This window comes from Pan troglodytes, chromosome 2 (genome assembly GCF_028858775.2).
Source record: "Pan troglodytes isolate AG18354 chromosome 2, NHGRI_mPanTro3-v2.0_pri, whole genome shotgun sequence".
Taxonomy (NCBI): domain Eukaryota; kingdom Metazoa; phylum Chordata; class Mammalia; order Primates; family Hominidae; genus Pan; species Pan troglodytes.
In genome coordinates this window covers 197,191,111-197,216,775 of record NC_086015.1, presented here as the reverse complement: position 1 = coordinate 197,216,775, position 25,665 = coordinate 197,191,111, and the positions used below count along the sequence as shown (strand labels likewise).

General features: G+C 45.0%; 1 long non-coding RNA gene across 1 annotated transcript; it reads left to right on the top strand.

Moving 5' to 3' along the window:
• The first annotated feature begins 5,921 nt into the window (after nucleotides 1-5,921).
• LOC134807017 (uncharacterized) lies at nucleotides 5,922-23,192 on the top strand. The gene is made up of 4 exons (XR_010155896.1): nucleotides 5,922-6,243; nucleotides 16,082-17,018; nucleotides 17,502-17,586; nucleotides 22,578-23,192. It is a non-coding gene; the product is annotated as an uncharacterized LOC134807017 (long non-coding RNA).
• The last annotated feature ends 2,473 nt before the right edge of the window (nucleotides 23,193-25,665 follow it).

Below are 25,665 nucleotides of genomic sequence, written 5' to 3'. Positions count from 1 at the left end.
GGCTGGGTCAGGCAGGGTCTTATGTAAAGGGCAGATGTAAAAGAGACCTTGTAAAGTAGAAGAAGACGGAGTGCATCCAGGCAAGTTAAGTTCTGAAACTAGGTAAGTCAGTCTGCAGCCCGGGGTTGGCAGGATGACCCAGCAGCGGCGAGGGGCCAGGGACAGGGGCGGAGGAAACAGCTGCTTATTTAAGGGGTGGGGGTGGGGAAGGGAAGTAGAATGCTTACAGAAGCATTCTCTCTGATGAAGGTGTTACTGATCCCTGGAGACACCCAACATCTACAACAGGCTTCTCTGTTTATCTGCACATGACACCATCCCGTTTCAGAGCCCAGAGCAGAGACCTTCCACCTCAGATCCAGGAGAGTGGAAAAGACGCTCCCCCAAACCATCATCTTCCCTCAAACCCCCAACGCCCTCAGCCTCCAGCGCACAATGAACTCTTTTCTTCCTCTGTGCTATGCCCTGCTGCCGCCTGCCCCATAAGGATTTCTTCCCCTAAAGATGGGCTGGTTTCTAAGGCCAACTGCCCCTGGAGGAGGGAGGGGGCTGTGTTTTGCAGTGAGAGGTAGTGTTGGCTTAGAGAGGCCCGAGTTGTTTTGCAGATGGGAAAACAGTCCTGGGGGTGCGGTGTCTGGCCCAGGCCAGCCCAGGGCGCCAGGACAGAGGTCAAGCCGTCTGTCTGGAGCTTGGAGCACTAGACCATGCTTCCTGATGACTTTACAGTCTAAGCCATTGAGGAAGAAAAAGCACATGGAAAAGGAGCTTTGTTTTGACTTCTCGACACTGGCAGGGACCGGTTCTCCCTGCTGGGAAGATGAGAATGTCACAGGGCCGTGGGTGTGATGTGTTTCACCCCACACTCCCACCCTGTGAGGTGTCTGGTGAAGCCTGGGAGAAGGTAGTTTTCCAAGAGTAAGTCTCCTGGGTTTGCTCCAGGCAAATAAAGTTTTTGACCAACTTGAATGTTGGTCAAATAAAGCTTTGTGGTCCCAAGGAAGGAGAGCAGTTTCAAAAGCCACCCACCTGGAAGGCTCGTCACGGCTTTGGAGGCATCAGATCCCCTTTGCAAGGCCATTTTTTTGGTTGCCTTTGAGGTCAATGAATCAGAACAGTCTGAATTCCATTTGCCCTGGCACAGGCTAGGCGGGGGCAAAGGGTCATGTGAGGAAGAACAGGCACAAACGAGGCGGGACCCGGCGCTGCACCTGAGGTTGGGTTTGTTGTGGCCCCAGCACACCTTGCAAATGGAAAAAGGTAGAGGGGTGTTTTCAGACCCCCAAATTGTAAAGTAGTCAGAGAATCGCAACGTTGGAAGGGACCTTAGACTAATTTAGTATCTATTCCACTCAGATGACCCAACCTGCTAGCTTTACAGACAAGGAGACCGAGGCCCTGGGATGTGTGGTGATGGGTTCACCGTCCTCCAGGGAGTGGAGACAGGCCTAGGATGAGCTCGCCGATGCTTAGCCCCAGGCACTTTCTTTGGGTCCCTGGCTGCTTCCAGTCTTGCAACAGGACTCTGTGCCCTTTGGCTTGCTCTTAATATCCCTGACCTCTGGAGAGCCAGCCCCAGCTCTGTGATTTTTGGCAAATCTGTTAACCACGATGTCCCTCCATCCAACCCAGCTGGGAAGCCAGGCAGGACGCACGGCTCCTGGGAAGCCAGCTAATGGCACCCTCTGGCCCTTCTCTGCCAAAAGCCCCACAGCTGGGAAAGAACCGGCTGGGGAGAGTTTGAGACGGCTTGGCAACCCCCTGATAGAGGCTTGGCCGGTGCACACCCTACTCCCCCTACCCAAGAAAGCCCCCAAATAGGAGGACTCTAAAGAAGAAACATCCTAAATGATGAGCCTTCACAAGGAGATTTTCACTGGTTCCTTCCCACACCAATTCATAGGATTGGTTTTCAGGAAAAAAAAAAAAAAAAGTAGGAAAAGGATTGTTATGAGGCCAGACCTGATGATTGCCCCAGGAGAGAATGAACCAAGAAATAATTGCCAATGGCATCAAGTAAGGCTGCCCATAGAAACTTACCGAAGAATCCATAGTTTAATATGTTATTACTTTCTTTATTTCCTCCAGAGAATTTTAGAGTGGCACACCCCTAGGGACTATTCTTTCCCTTAATAAAAGAGGGAAAATGTAGATTTGGAGTAGGGAGGCTGTTGTCTTGGGTCAAGCAGCCAGGAGGTGTGGGTGGGGTCAAGAGAAACTCTGGCCGGGTACAGTGGCTCACACCTGTAATCCCAGCACTTTGAGAGGCCAAGGCAGGCGGATCACTTGAGGTCAGGAGTTCGAGACCAGCCTGGCCAACATGGCGAAACCCTGTCTCTACTAAAAATACAAAATTAGCTGGGCATGGTGGCGGGTGCCTGTAATCCCGGCTACTCGGGAGGCTGAGGCAGGAGAATCGTTTGAACCAGGGAGGCGGAGGTTGCAGTGAGCCAAGACTGTGCCACTGCATTCCAGCTTGGGTGACAAAGTGAGACTCTGTCTGAAAAAAAAAAAGAGAAACTCCAGGTCCATCCCTCATGTCTGGGGCTCAGCTGTGCCACGTAGGCTGTTTGCACAGGTGAAGATCAAGGCTGCATGTCTGTGTTGCCCAAGCAGCCTCTGATGGCAGTCTGCCAGGTGAAAGCATTGGCCAGACCCTTGGCTTGATACTGGGCTAGTAATGAACCTCTGTGGTTGATGGAGCATATTACCTTTTGAGCTCCAGTGGGGAGGTGAGCAGAAGCCACCAGTCCTGAGATGTGGTACAATTCCAAGTCTCTTCAAGAGTCACCTGAAGTGAAGTGCACAAGGAGGAGAGAGCTCTGCCACCCGAGGCTCCCTTTAACATCCTGGAGACACCTCTTTTCAATGATGGAGCTCAGGCAGCTGGTGGGCAGGCTCAGGCAGAGCACCTGGGACTTATCAGGTGCACTGGGATGAAACTCATGCCCAAGAGAGGCTTGGAAGCTGACTGGACAGAAAAGGTTCAGAAAGAGTGTGGTGAATATGTAGAGGTGATGGGTCACTCTGGCAGGTTGTCTGCCTGAGACAGGTCCCAGCTGTGGAGGGGAAGGGCTGCAGGTACAAGAAGGTATAGGCAGCTAGGGCTTCCTCTGCCCCACCCAGCAAGTGACCAATGTTATCAGGATCACAGAGCTCAGAGGTTAAGAATACAGGCTTTGCAGTCAGACAGGAGGTACTGACTCAACCTCTTTCTGGCAGTGTGAACATGGACAAGGTTATTTAACTCCCTTGAGCCTTAGTTTCCTCATTAACTGGGTGGAGATTAAAGTACCTAACTCACAGGTCATGGTGAGAATTCAATACAACAACATATATCACATGTTAATCATAGTGCCTGGCATTCAACATAATATTGTTATTATTACTTTTTTTTCTTTCAGGGATTATTTTCAGACCTCATGAAGCTGCTGGCTTATAGAACAGGAGTCTTTCTGTTGGCAGCCAGGAGAGATACAAGAGGGGGAGGACAGATTCTGCAGCTCCATTTCGTGAGCCATCACCTGTCTTTGTCCCTTTTTTTTCAGTAGGGTACGTGGGAGCAATAAGGCAAGGAAACCTCAAGGGTGGCCCTTGGTTACACAAAGTCTTATAAATGCTTCCAAAGCACAGAGGCTTCCTCCTTCTCAGGATGCGGGCTGGAGATGAGGTCCCCCATTCCCTGCTCTTGCTCAGGCCATTTTTACCAAGGTTCCCTCTCACACAGGTCCCTCACAGCTGGCCTCATGGTGTGGGAAGGGGCCCAGACAGCTAAAGTCAGATCTGGCCAGGCAAAGCCTTGAGGTCCCAGAAGGCCCTGCCCAGAGCCAGGTGTCCTCACAGTGAGGCCTTGGGCTTACAGACCTGAGTACTTCCCATGGGAGATACCTGGTCCCAGAGGTAACTCTTGATAGGGGCCTATGGATTCTCCCTCTGGCTTTGAGCTGTGTTGCACCCATAGGTGCTGATTTACGTGAGGATTAGGAAAATGCTACACTTTGAGGTAGCCTTAGGGAGGGGCTAGACATCTTTATCACCTCTGAAGGTGGCTCAAGAATCAGAGTAAGGGTTTGAACAGTATTTCCACAGGTCAAGGGGCAACTCTCTTCCTTCCAATCCCCCCACAGATCTCTGTTTCACCTCAAAATAAATGCTGAACAAAAATTTCAAGAAGAACTGAAGGGAAGGGAGCAAATTATGGATCTTCCTGGGGCAATTGTAGGTCTCGGTCTGAACCTGACTAAATATGAGTCCTTAAAACAAACTGTGGCAGAGACTGCTAGCAGCCAAGGCCATCTTGTTCTCGTCTCCCTTGTCATCCATACAAAATATATTTCCCATACTCCTTTGCAGCTGGGCATGGTCATGTGACTGAGTGGTAGCCAATGGAACATGAGTAGGAGTGATGGGCACCACCTCCAGGCCTGGTTCATCAAAACATCTCAGGTTCACTCCTATGTGTTCTTTACTGTCTTAGGCAAATAAGGATAATGCACAGGGTACCCTTGAAAGCCATGTGTTATAATGACAGTGTTCATCCAGCCTTGATTCCTGTAGAGCAGAGTGGAGGAGAGCCCCTGGGCTGGCTCATTCACCGGCTCAAAAATGATACAAGACTAAGAAGTAAACATCCATTGGATTGTCATGAATTTTGGGGTCTGTTTGCTACAGCAGTGCACTTATACTAACTCATATAGGATCACACCTTTGTTTGAGCTAGAGAGACCACCCCTAGTCCTGTCCTGTATAAGTCTATAGAGTCTCTTCTTTTTTTTTTTTTTTTTTTTTTTTGAGATGGAGTCTCACACTGTTGCCCAGGTTGGAGTGCAGTGGAGTGATCTTGGCCCACTGCAACATCCGCCTCCCAGGTTCAAGTGATTCTCCTGCCTCAGCCTCCCAAGTAGCTGGGATTACAGGCACCTGCCACCAAGCCTGACTAATTTTTGTATTTTTAGTAGAGATAGGGTTTCACCATGTTGGCCATGCTAGTCTCAAACTCCTGACCTCAAGTGATCCACCCACCTCAGCCTTCCAAAGTGCTGGGATTACAGGTGTGAGCCACTGCACCCAGCTCTATTCTAATTATTTGCAGTAATTACATTCTATTTATAAAGTGGCTATGAGCATTGAATTAGCAAAACTGAGCCATTGCTTCTAGGGGAAATATAGGCTTCAGTTTCTGTGAGCCACTAGTCACAATATTTTTGTGAATGATCAATATACAAACTTGTTTTGTGGGTGTTTCTGCTTAAAGACACCATATTTAAATACACTGTTGGTTCATTAACAGTGAACTCATAGCCAACAGCATTATAACTCTACCTGAATGAAACTTATCTAACACACAAATGGTTTGCTCCCTAAGGCACATCACAGCCTTCTTGCACTTAAAACACTAGATAACACATCAGCAATCTGCTTGGGGACCATTTTAAACCATTAAATCACCAAGAAAAGCATAAAAATGCAAAAAACATGGCATTAAATGGACTGCAAAAAGGACATTTGTTTACAGTATGATAGACAAAACAAGAAGGCAGGGCATCACCTTGCTTGACCTCAGTTAGGAATGCATGCATCGTGGGCCTCAAATATTTCACCTGTTTGTGCATGTCCAGGAATTACCTTGAAAGAGCCATTGAGGTAGGAGACGGAACTTGACTCTGGAGGTGGGGCTTGGACACTGGAGCAAATTGAGGAGTAGCTAAAACAGGTTGGGGGCAGAAGCATCTCCTCATGAGATACACCGGCCAGTGTGCCCTGTCAGTTTACCATTGCCATGGCGACACCCAAAAGTTACTGCCCCTTAGCATGGCAACCCAGGATTGGCCACTCTCATTCTAGAATTGTCTACATAAACCGCCCCTTAATTTGCATATAGTTAAAGGTGGGTATAAATATGAGTGCAGAACTGCCTCTGAGCTGATACTCAGGGCACACAGCATATAGAGTAGTCTTGTTCCGCAAAAAAACAGTACCTCTGCTGCTGCTGTACACTCTGCTGCTTCAGAATTGCTGTTTAACACTGTGGGTTCACCCTTGAATTCTTCCTGGATGAAGCCAAGAACCCTCCTGGGCTAAGCCTCAATTTTGGGGCTTGCCTGTCCTGCGTCAGCATGAGTATGGACTTTGGGGTTACAAATAGGTGCATTTGCAAATATGGAATCCACGAATGATGAAGGTAGACTATCACTGGGTACCACCGGAATTCTCTGACCTGATAACTTCATATGCAAATCCTGGCTGGTAAGGAGGATTGGGAGCAGGTGGATTGCCGGAAGTCTTAGGCTAGTACTAAGAGTACGGGGTGGGGTGTAGATACCTGTGTGTGGCTCCCAGTAGGTCAGTACCTGCTGCCTCTACTAGTACTGCTCATTCAAGAACACCTTTGGCTGAAGATGGCACCAGGGTCTGGCCATCAGGCTGCAATTAATTTAAAAGCGATGGTGACTGGCAGGATCCAGGATAACCAAGCTCTTGGAGGCTGCTTTTTAAGACAGGACCAAATCATGAGATGATTTTTAGTCACATGAATGCACCGTGTTCTCTCTTACTTCCAGGCTTTGCACATATTGTTCTCTCTGTGTGGAACTCCATACCCTTTCTCTTATTTTTCTTCCTCCCATCATATTGCCTGCTTTCCACCCATCACATCTTGGTCAGTTCTTCCACATTTAGATTCCGAGTTTGGATTAAGTGGTCCAGCTCTATGCCATTTAGTATCCAATATTTCCTCCAGTTCATGGTATTATATACTTTTCTCTCTCCCTGATTGAACTGTAAACTGTATATGGGTAGGAAATGTATCTATTATTGTATCCCAAATAAAACTGCCTTAAATAAGGATGATGGGTGCTGACTCTTGGAAATAAATATTTTAGAGAGTAAGTCTTAACATTGTTTCAACTCAGTAGCTTGGGGATGTAACCAATGACCCAGTTTCCTTTGCTCTCTCTGCTCCGCCTTCTGTGTGTCAGCTTTACCCTAAGACAGGCTCCTACTTTGGTTACACGTTGTCTGCTAAGAGTCTCCAGGATACTTGCTTTGCTGTTCCATGTGCTGAGAAAGAAAGAGAGCTGATTGTTCCTCCTCTAACCATCAAACAAAAGTCCTGGGCTTTTGTCTGACTGCATGATCTGAAGTCAAGTGCCTATCTTTGAACTGTAGAAAGAGGAAATGGATTACGCATTAATCTAAATGATTAATTTAAATCCTGGAGCTAGGATGGGATCAATTGTATGAGACTGGCATAGCTGCTCTGAAGGAGGGGAAAGAGGGGATGGGTCTTGGGGAGGGCAACCATAGTATCTTGTAGAGTGAGGGTGGCAGGAGGAAGGACTGGTGGCAAGGAAGGCCCCCTGAGAGAGCAAGTCCTAGACAGAGATCCTAGGCAGGTTATTAGAGAAGGGTCTCAGATTCACATGGACCAAGAGTGGAACCATTTACTTCTTACTGAAGTAGAAGAATTTGCAGCAAGGCAGACACTACTTTTAGGATGGGGGTCGAAGCAGAGCTAGAACACAGCTATCAACGGGACAACAGCAATGTGAGATGAGGCTGCAGAGTTGGGGAGGGGCCAGATGATGCAAAATTTTGGAGGCCATTTTAAAATTGGGTGGATTAAACATGAGCACTGAAGAAGCTTCAGCTTTTGCACTGAGTGATAGGAATGTTGCTCATCTGTCAAAAACCTTTATTGTTAACAATAACAACACACATGCACACACGCACACGCACACACACACATGCACACACACATGCATACACACATACACACACTGCATACACACATACACATGCACACACACATACGCACATGCCCACACACATGCACACACATACACACATGCATACACACACGCATACACACATACACACATGCACACACATGCACACACACACACATACACACACGCACACACATACACACATGCACACATGCACACACATGCACACACATACACACACACACACATGCATACACACACATACACACACACAAATAGGGCAGCTGCTCAGATATGTCTACAGACTGATTGCCAGGTCTTTGCTTCTTCAAGAGAAGTGATTGTTTAAGACCAGGCTCTTCAAACTGGGGTACATGGTCCCCTTTTGAAGTGGTGGCCCAGGGAAGTACATTAAACCACAGGCTAAGCTTGGTATATCTTCATGGGATATGTTTACTTAGTGGTAAGTAATTTGAAATATTTGGATAGTAAAACAAAGATACAAAGATACATTATGAAGTTGTAGGATGTAAATTCTGCATACTTTTTTTTTTTTTTTTTTTTTGAGACTGTCTCACTTTGTCACCCAGGCTGGAGTGCAGTGGCACAATCTTGCAGTCTCGGCTCACTGCAACCTCTGCCTCCCAGGTTCAAGCTATTCTTATGTCTCAGCCTCTTGAGTGGCTGGGACTACAGGCATGCACCACCACACCCGGCTAATTTTTTGTATTTTTAGTAGAGACAGGGTTTCACCATGTTGGTCAGGCTGGTCTCGAACTCCTGACCTCAGGTGATCCACCCACCTTGGCCTCCCAAAGTGCCTGGATTACAGGCGTGAGCCGCTGCGCCCGGCCTCTGCATGCATTTTTAAGCTCAACGTTAGGCTTTAGGTACTATTTGAGTTTGGAGGTAGGTGAGAGGGAGGCTGGGGTGAGTGTATAGAATACGCAGGACCCTTTCTGGCACATATCTGGGGGCCTGATTTCATTTTTCTCTGCCACTTGGGGTACGTTAGGGGAAAACAAAAACCACTGGCTCCCGTGGGCAGAGCTGCAGATGACTGAGCTTCAGGGCTGGGCACTAACACCACTCTTTTATAAGACACTACAATACCATAGCTCCAGGTTAGGTGGCGAGGTCCCTCCTCCTTTCACCACATAATAATAAGATCCTCAGGGACTTTGGGGAGGTAATAATGGCCCTTGGATCTATCCAAGACAGAAGCATCTGCATTCGGTGAAAACTGTGCTTCAGCTAGTTCTCTTACAGTGAGGTAGGTGCTAGAGCCTGCCCAGTGTCAAACACATGCCATCTGCACTTCTGGCGATGACCCAAGTGAAGGGTGGGGATGGGGCCTGGGTACCTCCTCCACATCCTGCCTGTCACTAGCTTCTGTGCAGTAAAGGTTATGTTTGCTTGAGGTCATTGCCTTTTCTTTTCTTTCTCTCCCTTTTCTTTTTTATAAATCTCTGTTCTTGGCATCCTTCTCTCCCTTACCCGTACACTTTCTGTTCTCTGCATTTGTTCTGGACAATGGGTGCTAAGCTTTTAATTGTTGTGCTTTTTCTCCGAGTGGCCACTCAAATCAGGAGGGACGTGTCTACTTGGTTATTCAATGAGTTTTTGTCCCTGAGGGCTATAAGGAGATGAAAGGATTTGGAATTCTTTTTCTTTTTTTATGAAGAACTTTCTCTGCTCTTCAATGGGTAGTTCTTCAATGATCAAGCCCTGGGGGCTATTAACCTCTTGATATCTGTGAGTGTTTGAAACTTCCTGCCTGTGCCTCAGCAATGGCCTCCCCTGGTGTGTGTTTTGAAATTCTGCAGGGTGCCCTCTCTCCTACAAAGTGGGACCTGTTCTATATGGACCTGAGAGAGGAAGGAAATGTCAGACAGGTGGAGTTATGAGAATTACACAGAGGAAACAGTCAAAATGTCACTCTATAACTAATTCAAGTGTAATTGAAATTTAATAATGTACAGTGAGCCATTTTGCATTTATGTACCATCTTTCATCTGACCATGGAAAATATTAATCTTTTCAGGTCCCTGGTCTGGTTTATGCTAACAGTCCTGCCTATGTTTTGTTTTGTTTTGTTTTTCCTAGTCCCTAAGGCAAAGAAAGAGTAACTGACTTATTCAAGTTTGTACAATAGCTCCTCAGATTTGAGAGAAGTTGGTGTTGGTGTTATTTTCAGGCCCTTGGAACAGGAGAAAGGGTTGGAAAACAAAGATCACTTTTCTCTGGCCAAATGGAATCACCCAACAAAGTACCTTCCTGATAGGCCAGCTATTTCAGGTGAGCACATCGATTCAGTTCAACAATATGAGGACAAAACAAAATAACACCAATGTGACCTGTGCTTTTCACGTGTTTCTGGTGAGAGGCGAGGGTGTGGTATGGCCTTTTGCCCCCTGGATCTCTGACTGTCAGCTTAGGAATTTTTCTGGTTAATTTTGTGAATGCTGCTGGACACTTGCAGGACCTATTTCAGGGGTCTAAGGCAGGTCTTTGAAGGTAATGGTGTCAGAGTTTGGGGATAACATGAAAATGCCAGCAACATTCAGGAAGACGGGTCGGGGTGTATTCCATTTGGCGATCTGTGTTCTTCCCAATCCCAATTCAACTTTGTCCATGGAATAAATGAAATGCTTCTGGAAGCTAAATTTCTATCACTTATGGATCTCACTTGATAAGGCTGATGGAGATCACTTGATCTCTCTATGAATGCCTATTTATTTATAATTTACATCTAATCTATTTCCACAAGAGATGTTAGGGATCTTATAACAAATGTTTTAAGTGAAAACCAAAGATCAAAAACAACGGAAAAAGAGGGGAAAATGTACTTCAAGTGGTAACGAATATAGCCACTATGATTGAGTAGGAGCTTTAACCCTAAACCTACAGCAAAAGACTCATATGGAGGGAAGGCAAACCCACCAAGTTACGTCATGCGTTTTGTCTGGTAGAAAGAAAGAGATGAGAAAACTTGTCTAGCACTGTATTGATTTCTGAAATAAATTTATATTAAAGACCTAAATACAAAGCACATGGAAAAAAACACAATGTATTTTTCACAGCATTTTTGCAACAGATGTCGCCGTGTGTGTGTGTGTGTGTGTGTGTGTGTGTAGGATGTGGGTGGGGGGTAATTGTGACATTTCATCAGTCTCAGGAATTCTCTTCTATCCTCCCTCTGCCTTTGAGGATGAGGGGGTTTAGGGTGGGTAGGAGCACCATTGTTCTCCTACATGGTGTTAACCGTGTTAACCTTGGTTAACACCCAGCATCCAGGCAGCAGGTCCTGGTGGACAGTCCCCTGCAGCTCTTCCTTCTGGTCTCACTTGGTCCAAGACAAAATCCTAGAAGAAGTCGAGGCAGCAAAGCTTAGGCCATATGGCAGCTCCTTGGGTAGGGGATATCAAGGAACTGGGACAACCCCACTGAAACTGCACACAATAAGGAGAGAGAAGTCCCCTAAAAGAAATTGGAATGCTGTTACCAAAAGAAGGACTTAGTTCCAGCAGGGTACTCTAACTCCAGCCCAAGATGGTTTTGCTTAAAGAAATTCTGTGATTCAAAAGTAAAGCTGCTTTTCACAGTATTCTATTATCTGAGCTATCCTAGTGATATTTTCATGCTTAACTGACCTGATGATTGTCCAGTAATCAACCTGAGAGCCTGCAGAATATGCACGTTTTGTCATCAGGGAAGGGGCCATTGGGCTGCTTTGTTCCTGGGCCTGCTGTGACAAATGACCACAAACAAGGTGGCTTAAAATAGCAGACCTGCAGCTGGGGGTGGTGGCTCATGTCTGTAATCCCAGCACTTTGGGAGGCTGAGGCGGGCGGATCAAGAGGTCAAGAGATCGAGACCATTTGGCCAACACGGTGAAACCCCATCTCTACTAAAAATACAAAAATTAGCTGGGTGTGGTGGTGCACGCCTGTAGTCGCAGCTACTTGGGAGGTTGAGGCAGGAGAATTGCTTGAACCAAGGAGTCAGAGATTGCATTGAGCTGAGGTCATGCCACTGCACTCCAGCCTGGTGACACAGCGAAACTCCATCTCAACAAACAAACAAACAAACAAACAACAACAACAAAAATACACAGCAGACGTGCACTCTTACGGTTCCGGAGGCCAGAAACCCACGTGTCCACAGCCCATACTCCCTCAGAAGGCTCAAGGGAAGAATCCTTCCCTCCCTCTTCCTAGCTGCCCCTGGAAGCCAGCAATCCTTGGCTTACCCCTGCACCTTTCCAGTTTCTGCCTCCCTTGTCAACACAGCTTCTTCCTTGTGTGTCTGTGACTTCACACAGCACTTCCTTCTCTGTGTGTTTTTCTTCTTTCTTAAGGACATTAGATTCCGGGCCCACTTCAATCCAGTATGACTTCATCTTAAAGTATATTTTAATTACATTTAAAAATACCCTATTTCCAAATAAGTTCACATTGTAAGATTTTGGATCAACATGCTTGTTGAACGATGCTATTCAACTGCATACAGGCAGAGAATGGAGCTTGCTCTTCTAGTGGTTGAGGAAGTCAGGTTTAGATATATAAAAAAAAATAGGTTTGATCTGAAATCCATCAAGAAGGAAAGTTTCTTCACTGAAAATTAACAGGGACTTCTTTTGGTCTGACTCAAAAAATTTGAAATGTGCTTGGATTTTAAAATCAGAAAAAAAGGATATTATAAGATTCTTAGAGGCCAGGTGCGATGGCTCATGCCTGTAATCCCAGCCCTTTGGGAGGCTGAGGCGGGTGGAGCATTTGAGGTCAGGAGTTCAAGACCGGCCTGATCAACATGGTGAAACCCCGTCTCTACTAAAAATACAAAAATTAGCTGGGTGGGGTGGCACACGCCTGGAATCCAGCTACTTGGGAGGCTGAGGCAGGAGAATTGTTTGAACCCGGGAGATGGAGGTTGCAGTGAGCCAAGATCATGCCATTGCATTCCAGCCTGGGTGACAAGGGAAGACTCTGTCTCAAAAACAAACAAACAAACAAACAAACAAACAATTCTTAGACTAGACCCCAAGTCACCAAGACTTAGTTTTTAGGGAGTCCAACATGGAGTCAGTTTAAGTTGCTTTCTCATGAGAGAAGAAACAATGTTTCTCTTTGGACGAGTTAATGGGTGGGAGCAGGATTGTACTAGACCTTAAGTGCCCGCATTTGTCTTAGTTGGTGTGCTGTCCCCTTGGCTTCAGGCCTATCTTTTGTTTTTCTTCTGCTCCTTTTCAGCTTCCTTTGCTCAAATTTAGAGCTGACCATCCCTTGAGTTACTTTAAGAGAAGAAGGGAAGGGGTCTGGTCTCTGTGATTCAGAAAAAGAACAGAAGCTCAGAAACAAGGTGTGTGTGTGTCCCTCTCAGCTTTTCCTCTCACTCTAGGCTAAGTCACGGAGATGTGGTTCCCATGGCAACCCCGAAGAAATGACCATGGAGATTTCGCTGGGTGTCAACTCAGCTCTTTTTTCTACTCTCATGTAACACAGCAGTCATATGGAGAAATGCAATGTGGCTTTTTATTTTTCTTGATGCAGGTCTGGCCTGTGGGATTAGGGCATGGGGTTTTGAGCAGTGAGGCTGGGATGGTGGACAAGGGCCAGATGGTCGACATCAGTGAAGGCCATGCTAAAGGTGGGCTTTACCTAGGAGGCCTCTTTTTCTCAAACTGTGGTGTCAGACCACCTACATCCGAATCCCTTGTGGATACGTGTTGAAAATGTGGATTTCTGAGCCCCACCCCAGACCTCCTAAACCGGAATTCAGGGAGTGGCTCATACATTTGCACTTTTTGTAAGCACCCCAGGAAATTCCTGTGCCAACTAACATTTGAGACCTACTACTACAGGCAACGTGAGCTTGGCAGGTGGTAGCAGGGTTGTGTCTTAGCAAGAATGTTTGATATTGGAGGAGGCAAAAAAAGCTAGGAGGCCGTTTAATAACCCAGCATTTTAACAAAACACTGAATATTATGCTTACTCTGTGCCAAGCACTATTTTATTTGCTTTAGAAATATTAACTTATTTAATTCCCATATGTACCCAGGAATAAGTTCTGTTATTATCTCCATCCTCTGGAGGAGGAAATTGAAGCACAGACACTTGCTAAGATGAAAGGGGTAGTGACCTACTGGAGGAGGGACTTGAGGAAGGGGACACCAAGTGTAACCAGGAGGGTGATGGAACCATGAGCCAGAACCTGACAGTGGAAGGCGTCCTGGTGCTTCTGTACCTGAGTTACCAGTATCTTCCCCTGTCTGTTGTGAGCTTTTTCAAGGTAGGGATGCAGGAGTCCATCACTCATAGCTTCCAAAATGCAGCACATGGCAGACTGCACAAGCATCAGACTCAAAACTGGGGGGGTGGGTCAAAGTCGTAGAATCAGCTCTGTCAGTAATTTGCTGTGTGGTAAGTTCCTGTCACTTTCTCCATCAGTAAAGTGAGGCTGTTGGATATGTGATGTTTCTCCCGCTGTAAAATGGGCAAAAGGCCACAGGGTTGCACAACTCCAGGATGGGGGTGGATGAGCATCCACCTGGGTCTTCCAAAGATGATGTGAACAGTGGAACTTGGGCTCGTACAAGATGGGGTTACGGAAGAGGAGGACGGGCCACAGGGGTACCTGCCAGAGACTGAATGAGTTAATATAGGTGAAGTGTTTAGGCTATGCCTGGGACTTGCACGTGTTGGTTATTCTTGTGATTAGTATCTCTAGATTTCTTTCAGCTTGAACACCCAGTGTCAGAGATCCTTTGATTCCCTCCTCCCCCGAGACAGGAATGGTGGATCAGAACCTGAAGGATAAAAATAGTCTATAGGGAGACAATTTTCTCTCTTCGGCAGTTTGTTCCTCCTACTCAGTTACCTCTACTCAATCCCTTTGGCCCTGTTTCTAGCATCTTCTTCACTGGAAATTCCTACCTCCAGGTTAAGTGAGGAAAGCACAGGCCTTGGTGGAGGCTGACACGCCCAGCACCGTTTCTGCTGGGCTGGCCCTGCCTCTGTGGATGGTCAAAGTCAAATGTGGACGATACATTTTCCCCATGGAGGCTGCTTTGCCTAATGTTAAACACCATGGCTGGGGTATCTATGCAGTGTTGCAAGAAGCCTGGAGAAATGGAGATGGGTGTTCTCAAGCCACCTCTGTATAATGATTTTATTTTAAAAAATCTAAAGAAAATATCTTCTGCTGTTCCTAAACAATATTAATCAGGCAAAGACACTTTGATCCATTTTTCTGAGCACACTTAAACCTGGAAATGTTGTCTTCTGAGAAATTTCAAGGAAATCAGTTTCTTATTTGGTATTCATTCAACCAATTTTTATTAAGTGTTTATTTACTACACATGGAGATATGTTAACATGTCAATGACCCTGTATACTATTTATATAGACCTGAGGTAAGACTCGTTTTGCAATCCTCTACAACACACTCACTTTGCTGCCTCAGTGAGCCTCGGTTTTCTAGTCTACCTCATAAGGATGTTCTGGGGATCAAACGTTTTATTATACATTATGGAAATCACATGTAAGTGGGAAATGTCAGTACTAGGAATGTGCTGTTAGGACAAAACCTTAGCTCTGTAGATAATCTTACAATTCTTCCTAGTTAATGACACGTTTAGGTGACTTCTCTTACGACCGGCAACAGAAGAGAGCCTGTGTTGTTGCAGTGAGAAAGCTGCCTTGGTCTGTCTTTTAGGCCACTTGCTTTGCTACTAGACTTGCCTTAAAACCCTTTGGGGAGTGGGGACCCCTCCAACTTCCCATACAATTTTCCCAAGTCAATAATCCTCCAAGGCCATTGACTTCCAAAGTTTTTCACCAACTATGAATGCTCCCCCAATCATATAAGAAAATATTCACTTCTGTATCAATGAATATTTTCTTATATGACACCATCATAAGACACCTGCTGGTCTGCAGGGAAGCATCCTTCTTCCCACTCCCTCGTGATGGACTCCTGGAAAGCTGGCCTGAAAGGAAAGACCTGTGAGGGGAGATAACCTAATATAACATTTCTCAGTAGACCTATTTGATTCCTGTTGGACGTGGGCTTAAATAATTGGACCAGTCAGTGGAAGAATGGAGGGCTGAGGTAAGAATTCTTTCTTGGGCTATTTGCCAAGTCAGAGCTGAGAGGCATGAGGATGGTCAGTGTCCTTCTTGGGTTGCTCTGCTCCTGAGCCACGTCCTTGGTTAGCCAATAAGGTCTTAAGTTTTGAAAGGCACCAGTGTGACAGGGCCCGATTCACAAGTCTCTAGGCCACTCTACGAGGTCCATAAAGATCCCCAAAGTCACTGACTGCTCTTGAGGACCTCATGATATCTTTTTCCTTGCAGATCCATCCTACTCATTCAGTAAACCCTCAGACTTCAGACTGGAGCAGAACACAGGTCAATTTCCTGGGCCACTGTAGACCTGGCCACTCCCTACGTCTGCACAGCCACACGTGGCTGCTGAGCACCAGGAATGTGGCCGTAAGCATGAGATATTGGGATGTATTGAGATGTGCTGTAAGCATGAAATAGTCACCAGCGCCTGAAGACATGGTGTGGCAATGGGAACGTAGAATAGCTCATTCACAGTTCTTAAATGCTGATTACATATTGAAATGATGATATTTTGAATATATTGAGTTAAAATATATTTTAAAATTAAGTCTACTCGTTTTTAACATGGCTATTAGAAAATTAAAAACTACTCAAGTGCCTCATATTTCTATTGGTGAGTTTCAGTCTCGGTTCCAAGCTCACATTGGAAGAGGCTTAGAACCCAGGTGAAGAGGTTTGGTCAGAAGAGACAGACTTAGGCTTTCTTACTTCAACGGGAGCATCGTTCACTTGCTGTGAGCTCAGAGCCTGTGATGATATCATGGACTTAATCATGCTTCTTATTTGACTTGTTTAAAAAAAACTCTGAAATCCTATGACTTGTTTGGATTTTAGCATCTTATTTTGAAAAGAATTCTTTCTGTTATGGGCTGAACTGTGTCCACTCAAAATTCATGTATGGAAGCCTTAACCCGCAGTGCCCCAAATGTGATTGTATTCAGAGATAAGGCCTTGAAAGCAGTGAATAAGTGAAAAATGAGGCCATTTAAGTGGGCCCTCATCCAATCTGACTGGTGTCCTTCCTTATTTATTTATTTATTTGAGACACAGTCTCACTCTGTTGCCAGGCTGGAGTGCAGTGGCACGATCTCGGCTCACTGCCACCTCTGCCTCCCAGGTTCAAGCGATTCTCCTGCCTCAGCCTCCCCAGTAGCTGGGACTACAGGTATGTCCTTCCTTATAAGAAGAGGAAATTGAGCACAAAAAGAGATACCACGAATGTCACAGGGGAGAAAGATCATGTGAGGACACAGAAGAGGGCAGCTGGCCATCGCAAGTCAGGAGACCTCAGAGGAAACCAAGCCTGTTGACACCTGAATCTTGGACTTCCAGCCTCCAGGACTGAGAGAAAATTAATTTTTGTTGTTTAAACCATCCAGTCTATGGCTTTTTGTTATGGCAATGCTAACAAACCAATACACTAGCCTATTTCATGGTAGAACTGGAGAAAGCCTGGTGACAAGAGAACAATTTCTCCACGGCCAGAAATCTGGCTTCCTGGGTCCATCTGTTGGGACCTGAAAGAGAGCTATGAACTTTTTATCATGTTGCCTCTGCCTCAGATCAGTGTCTGTTTTCCAGTCCCATGTCCATATTGTATGCTCCTCTGTCTCCTCTTCTAGTAACAGTCTTTTTTGTTCTCTGACAGATGATGAAGGTTTAAGAAGCGGCATCATCAGAGAACTGTGTTTTGAAGATTTGAGGGAAGGGCTGACCTCAGGATTTTATACTAGGTTTGTAAACACACAAGATTCTTTTTCTCTCTGTCCCAAATTTAATCATCGCACTCATTCAAATGAAATATGAAGTCATAAGTATTAAAATATGCATGAGATTTTGAACATGTGTATTGAGAGAAAGCATTTTGTTTTCTAGAAAACTCATTTCTGCTGACAGTGGGGGTCACCAATAGGTTGGAAGGGAGAGTGCTAAGCTAAATGTCCTCTAGGGTCTTTTTCTAGTTATAAGATGAACAAATCTATAATTCCTGGTTCAGAGTTTCACTCACCATCCATGGGAGCTATCTCAGGGATGGAGAGAGAGAATTCAGATCAGGTGAATCCCTGAGTGGTGAGCCTCAGCCACGGCTTCATCTTGACAGACATTTGCCCTCTAGAAACAGACTTAAGGTCAATCCCTTTGCCAAGAAGTCAAGAAACTGCCTTCTCAACGAGGCCAGTAAAATCGGCATAAAAGACCTCCAGAGACATCAAGTCTCCCTAGAGAGACTTTCTAAACTTTCTGAACATGGTGTCTATGTGCTGGCCTGAACCCAGAATGTACTGAAGGGAGAAAAAATACAAAAGACGATGATAGACCCAAGGATTATCTTCCTGGCATTCCCTAGAACAGCTGTCTGGCAAATGTTACACCACGTCTGAGATTATTTTAGAAACTTTGTCTTGAAGAAGAACAAGGAGAGAGAATACCAGACAGATTTGCCCTCATTTTTTGTCACAGAATAAGAATTTCAAGGACATTTTTACTTTCAGTGAGATCATCCTGGCAATGCTCTTTTCATTTTTTGAAACTTAAATCGTGTCACATCTAATAAATTTATAGCTGTGTGTGGTTACAGCAATGAGTTGGTACCAATGGCTATTTAGGTCTTCTCCTCCCTCTTCTTGTTTCTTTTGCTCATCATCATGAGAATTAGACTATTCCAAAGATGTTTTAAACAAGAAAATTTCACCAAGTTTCACTAGAAACCTGTCCTAAATGAAATGCCTATCCAGTGGTAAAATGACAAATGATATTTGCTTTCCTAAATTTCTTTTTAGGCCTCATTTTCTGCCCACATGTCATATTTTCTGTGTTCAATGAAACAGATCATGCCAGAAATAGAGAAAACAAAATTACAGCAAGACAATGATCACAGTACAGTATCATAAAACTGAGTATAGGCCTGGGGTCTCTATCTGTGGGAATGAATGAGAGCTTGGCTTAGCATGACCCCCTCACCATGTTCTTGTTCATATCAGAATTCCAAGTGAAGGGGCCACTTGTGAACATGCATCACTAATGTTAATGTAGCCTCTGAACTATGGATGCTTTTCTCACAGCCATCACCGGAAAATGCCACCTTAGTCATTCTATGTTTGTGTGTGTGCGTATGTCTGTGTTTGTGTATGTGTATGTACGTATGTCTGTGTTTGTGTGTGTGTGTGTGTGTGTGATAGAGTGAAACCCTCTGTGGAATGAGGTTTCCTTTTCAAGAGGTAGCTGTGGCCTGAGGAGCTGAGAAGAGTATTCCATACTTGTCAGGGATGAGGTAGTGTGGGGTTGCAGGGTGAGATGTGATGGCAGAAGGAACTATGGGATAGGGAAAGAATGTATCCAAAGGCCTGAGTTCTAAATTGGATTCGATTTTCTTTTTCCTAGTGAATCAATGTGAAAATGTTGGTTAGAGTCCCAGGCTAGCCCACAGACGCTTGTTGATGCATGATGTAGGGGATATACTATGCATTTTTTTCTATTATTGTTTTCATTTTGTGTATGTGGAAGGCTGTGTGTGTGTATGTGTGTGTGTGCACGCATGCATGCATGCACATCCATGCTTGGTTACATTAGCTTGTGTATGTATTGGTTACATTATACACTAATTATGGGGAGCTTCTGTGGCTAATTGGGAAATCTAATCATAATTTGTAACATTATTTCCAATCTCTAAATGATACTTTAAAAAAGAACTTTTGGGGACAGACGCAGTGGCTTACATATAATCCAGCACTTTGGGAGGCCGAGATGGGCAGATCACGAGGTCAGGAGATCGAGACCATCCTGGCTAACACAATGAAACCCTGTCTCTACTAAAAATACAAAAAATTAGCCAGGCATGATGGCACACACCTGTGGTCCCAGTTACTCAGGAGGCTGATGCAGGAGAATCGCTTGAACCCGGGAGGCAGAGGTTGCAGTGAGCTGCCACTGCACTCCAGCCTGGGCGACAGAGTGAGACTCTGTGTCAAAAAACAAAAAAAGAGAAAAGAAAAAAGAACTTTTGGAACATACTGAGATTGTGAGTTGGAGACAGCCTGTTCTGCTTGGAGAGGATGGAGGGTCATTGCAGCTTCCTGTGGAATGCTGCGGAAACGCTCCAAGCATCCCTAGGACATGGCATTTCTTTGAGAAAGGAGAGTTGAAATACAGATCCAAGTTAGGCACAGCACACAGAGAACTTGATGTCTGCAGACTTTACTCATCTTTCACAAAGGAAATGAAGACGTGCTAACTGCCTGTCTCATCCAATTCACAATTTTCATTTTCGTTCTTGTCTGCCTTTCCCAGTTTATATTAAGTTTAATTATAGGCTCACTAGGTGTTATAGTTTTCCTAAGGTTTGTAAGAAAAACACACTTTCTGATCTCCCCAGGTGCATGAAGACAATGAAGAAGGGAGGGAAGGAGAGAGGGAGTGAGGGAGGGCAAGCCCGCTATTGGTAGACAGAAGAGTCATACACTGTAAAACATTTCATTGGAAATTCATAATTTAGCAGAAAAGCAGTAGACAGCAAGAAGAATATAACAGGAAGGTATATTGCTCTGTGTGGTGGTAAGCTGGTGCTGATTTTGTTTATCTTACATGCTGGGTGATAGCACATTCATTTCTGGTGGTTCTCCCTTTTAAGGAAACCAGCATTGACATTACAGATTTAGATTTTGTAGTTTTTTTTAAACACATTTATTAAAAGGTCCTTATGGATGGAAGCTATTTCAGAACTCTTCAGTGTTTTGTTTTTCAGAAAATTTTTTTCATTGAATGAGTCAGATGTAAAGGTAAAATGAAAGAGCTGCTGTTAACTAAAGGTTGACTGTAAACGACAATGAAGTCTCATAAATTTAAGCTACTGGGGATGTGGGACTGATTTGCACACATTCATTGCAAACAGGGCTTTCTAGAAGCACACCAAGCTGTGTCAATTGACAGCTTGTCCTTGGTTACTACCCTGTCCTTGAGGAAAGCAGCCTATTTCCTGGAAGAAGTGACAAAAATATATTTAATATCCCCCGCTTTCACTCGCGTCTGGGTATTTTCTTTAAGTTGTTTATTTTGAAATAATTACATGCTTACAGGAGAGCTGCAGAAATAGACAAAGAACTTTTTAACCTGAACCTAAACACTTGAGTGTGTAATTCCTACAAACAAGGACATTCTCCTACATAATTATAGTGCAGTCATCAAAATAAAGAAATTCACATCAAAACATTTCTGCCATCTGATCCTCAGATGCCATTTAAGTTTTGACAATTATTCAAATAATATTTGTTCTAGCAAAAGGACCCAATCCTGGAACACCTGTTGCATGTAATTGTCATGTCTCTTTAGCTTCCTTCAGTCAGAAGAGTTCCTCGATCTTTCCTTGACTTTCATAACTGACACTTTTGATTGGATGTGCTGATTATTTCGTAGAATGTCTCTCAGTTTGGTTTTGTCGAATGTTTTCTCCTGATTAGATTGAGAGGTGTATTTTTGACAAGATATTTACATCTGATCAGGTGGTGCATGATTTCTACTTGACCCATTATTGGTGATGTTCACTGTAGGTTTTTTTTGGTTTTGCTTTTTTTTTTTTTTTTTTTTTTTTTTTGAGACTGGGTCCACTCTGTCACCTAGGCTAGAGTGCAGTGCCATGATCTCGGCTCCCTACAGCCTCGACCTCCCAGGCTCAGGTGATCCTCCTACCTCAGCCTCCCAAGTAGCTGGGGCTACAGGTACACGCCACCACACCTAGGTAACTTTTTGTATTTCTGTAGAGATGGGGCTTTGCCATATCACCCAGGCTGGTCTCAAACTCCTGGGCTCAATTGCCCCACAAGTCTTGGCCTCCCAAAGTGCTGAAATTGCAGGCATGAGCCACCGCGCCCAGCCAATGTTCACTTTGATTATTCAATTGAGGTGGTATTTGTCAGGACTATTCATTGTAAAATTACTCTTTTTCCCTTTGTCGTTAATAAGAATTTGGCTGGAGGTGCTCTGAAAGTATGAAATTTCCCCATTTCTTAGTAAACATTCACCCACTAGTTCTAACATCTACTGATGTTTCTTGGCTGAATATCACTATGATGGTTGCTAAATGGTGATTCTAATTCCATTATGTCTATTTTTACCAGTTGTCATTTTACTATAAAGACAGCTTTCTCTTCTTTCTGTGTATTTGTTTGTATCAGTGTGGATTTACAGATTTCTATTTTACTCAAAAGTTACAACTATTATCATTATTATTTATTTTGATAAATAAATTGCCCCAGGTTTGACCAGCAGGCGCCCTTTCAAGCCAGTTTCTATGTCTTTGTAACATGCTCTCACCATTCTTTGAGAGGCTGTGAGTCTTTGGAGTGGTAGTTCTGCCAAGCTCAACGAAAAGAGATCTCAGAGTCTAAAGACCTGGGTTGTGGTCTTCTTGGCTTCTTCCATTCCTAGTTGGGTATCACTGGGGGAGTGCTCCTTCTGTTCTAAGGTTTAAAATGGGGATCATCAGTCGCTACTACCATCTAAAGTGGTTGCTGTGAAATTCATCCCAAAGGGAGAGATTTTAAGATAGCCAACTTCCCTTCCTAGAATCTTTCCAGAATTATTCTGTGCACTGATATTGCATGATGGCCCAATCAGCTGATGAGGTGCCGCTTGAAACATCTGTCTGCCTGTATTGTTTGTGGCCTGTGAGAGTTATTTGTTTCAATCAAATAAACATATGCTTAGCTTAAACGGCTTTTCCCTCTCCTAGGTATTTGATGCAATGCAGACTGGAATCCTCCCCACAAGGATGCCCTGGCCTGAGTGGCACAGAGATCAATGCAGCAGTCATTTCCTGGGTAGGGAAAGCCTATCCACAGTGGCCCTGGAATGATGCTGGTCTTATCTTCTATTCCTAGGAAGGCCCTATCTCAAGTGGCTCTGGTCCATGCAAACAGATGGAAACGGGTGTGGGGAAGCACAGGCCTCCTACTCATGTTAAGAGAGCTGCTCAGAGGCAGGAATCCAGAACCAGGAATGTCCCCAGTGGCTGCCCAAGGTACAAGTGGCAGGCAGCGGGGAGAATGGCATGTGAAGTCATTTGTAACCTGGCCCCAGCTTGGTTTCCAAGTCTCAGAGGAGATTATGGATATGGTAGTGCCTGGCTCAGTGCTTAAAATCCATTCTCCTGCTATTTCCCTCACCTACACTCAGCCCCACAAGCCGAGATGTTTGCTGGACATTTCAGGCACTGCCACCCAGTTCTGTCTACCTTACCTGCTAACACCTGTTGACCATCCTTCATGTGAAGGCTTCCCCAAATACTTCCCAATCAAAACACTAAAAGGCAAACCTGAAATTAATAAAAATGTTAATTAAATCTGTACAACAGAAAGCATAATGCCAGTCTTATTAATTATGAAATGTAGCATTCATATAAATTTCATCGCTTTTGAAAACAATCTATGGCTAGATTCTCCTGGGTCTGTATGATGATTACTGAAAACTGTAGAAAATCTAAAATCAAGCAAGTTGATTATAGGCAATTACTTTCAGAAGCAAAAATTATAAAAGAACCATGAGATTTTTAAAGAGAAAAAATTACATTTGATATGAGATAATCATGCATTTTAAGATGTTTAAAATGACATGGAGTGGGGTCCCCAGATCAGGAGAGCTGAGGGCTTATGAAGGACCTAAAGGAGTGAGACCTGTTATGTAACAAGCCCCCATTCTGGGGGCAGCACCACAGAGGCGGGACCCCAGAAGTGGAAGAAGAGCCCTCCTGCACTGGGTGGTGAAGTTGGTATCAGCCCCTAGTTTGTGACCCTGGACAGATTTCTCTGCTCTCCAGCCCTCAGAGTCCTCAATAAAACAAAAACATATGCAAATATACAAAATTCCTTGCTCTCTTGTACCTCTGAAAACTCTCCCTGAAGAAGTTGAACTACCTGCTCTCTCTCTGTCCTGAAGACTCTAAAATTCTGTATGTCGTCCCCTGAGCTTTGACTCCAGGAGCTGTTTATTTTGAGACTCACTTTCTGCATAGTCCATAATCACGGATTCAGCCTCTCTCACTGCTGCTGTCTCCCCTGGAGAGGAAGTGGAGCAGTCAGGTTTTGTGAGCTGGCATTCTCCCTCCCTTTCAACGTAATTGCGGCCCTGCCCTGGGGACTGGATAGAGAGAAAGGTAGGCTTTTTCCCCAGTCCGTTAGTATACTGGTTTGTAGCTCTTGCCTTTAAGAAGTATATCAAAGAGAGGAAGAAATGAAGAAAAGTTATTTTGCAAAAGTGAAATTATTAGTTTTATATGGTCGCTGTAACAAATTACCACAAATTGGGTGGCTTAAAACAGCAGAATTTATTCTCTCACAGGTCTGGAGACCAGAAGTCTAAAATCAAGGTGTTAGCAAGGCTGCAGGCTCTCTCTCTCTCTTTTTTTTTTTTGAGACAGAGTTTCACTCTTGTTGCCCAGGCTGCAGTGCAATGGCACGATCTCGGCTCACTGCAACCTCAGCCTCCCGGGTTCAAGCGATTCTCCTGCCTCAGCCTCCCAAGCAGCTGGGATTACAGGCTTCCACCACCACGCCCGGCTAATTTTTGTATTTTTAGTAGAGACGGGGTTTCTCCATGTTGGTTAGGCTGGTCTCAAACTCCCAACCTCAGGTGATCCGCCTGCCTGTGCCTCCCACAGTGTTGGGATTACAGGCGTGAGCCACGGCGCCCGGCCTGCAGGCTGTCTTCAAAGGCTCTAGGGAAGAAGCCTCCTTGAGTCTGTAAGCTCCTGGTGGTCCTAGGGGTTCTTCGGTTTGTAGCTGCATCACTTCCATCTCCTCTGTCTTCTCTTCATCTCTAGAAGGACACCTGTCCTTGGATCTAGGGCACATCCTGGTAATACAAGATGATTTCATATGGAGAATCTGAATGATATCTGCAAGGTTCTTTTTCCAAATTAAGTCACATTCATGATTTGGGGGGTTAAGATGTGGACATCTCTTTTCGGGGGCATCATTCAACCTGCTACAGAGGGCATGACTGATGGGCTACTGGCTCTCAGCTGAGCTCTACAGTTCCTTGGGTCATAGTGGATGAGGAGGTGTATTAGTCAGGGTTCTCTACAGGGACAGGACTAGTAGGATGGATGTATAGATGAAGGCGAATTGACTCACATAGTCACAAGATGAAGTCCCACGATAGGCCCTCTGCCAGCTGAGGAGCAAGAAAGCCAGTCTGAATCCCAAAACCTCAGAAGTCGGGAAGCCGACAGTGTAGTCTTCAGTCTGTGGCTGAAGGCCAGAGAGAGAGAGAGAGCCACTGGTGTAAGTTCAAGTGTCCAAAAGCCGAAGAACTTGGAGTCTGATGTTCAAGGGCAGGGAGCACCCAGCACAAGAGAAAGATGAAGGCCAGAAGACTCAGCAAGTCAGCTTATCCTACCTTCTTCTGCCTGCTTTAGTCTAGCCGTGCTGGCAGCTGATGAGATGGTGCCCACCCACTTTGAGGGTGGGTCTGCCTCCCCCAGTTCACTGACTCAAATGTTAATCTCCTTTGGCAACGCCCTCACAGACACATCCAGGAACAATACTTTGCATCCTTCAACCCAATCAAATTGACACTTAGCACTAACCATGACAGGAGAGTGCTGTTAACAGCGTCAGGAGTGGGGAGGATGGAAAGAGGAGGGTGCACGTAGTTCCTTCAGACGCTGGCTGGTGCTGCAATCCATCTCTCTTCCTTCCCAAAGGAGGATGGTAGTATATCAGGAAGTTAGGCTTGGCTCTGCGGCAGTGACAAGCAACTCCAAAATCTCACAGGCTTACAATATCAAAAATATTTTCTCGCACTCACCTGATGCCTGAGAG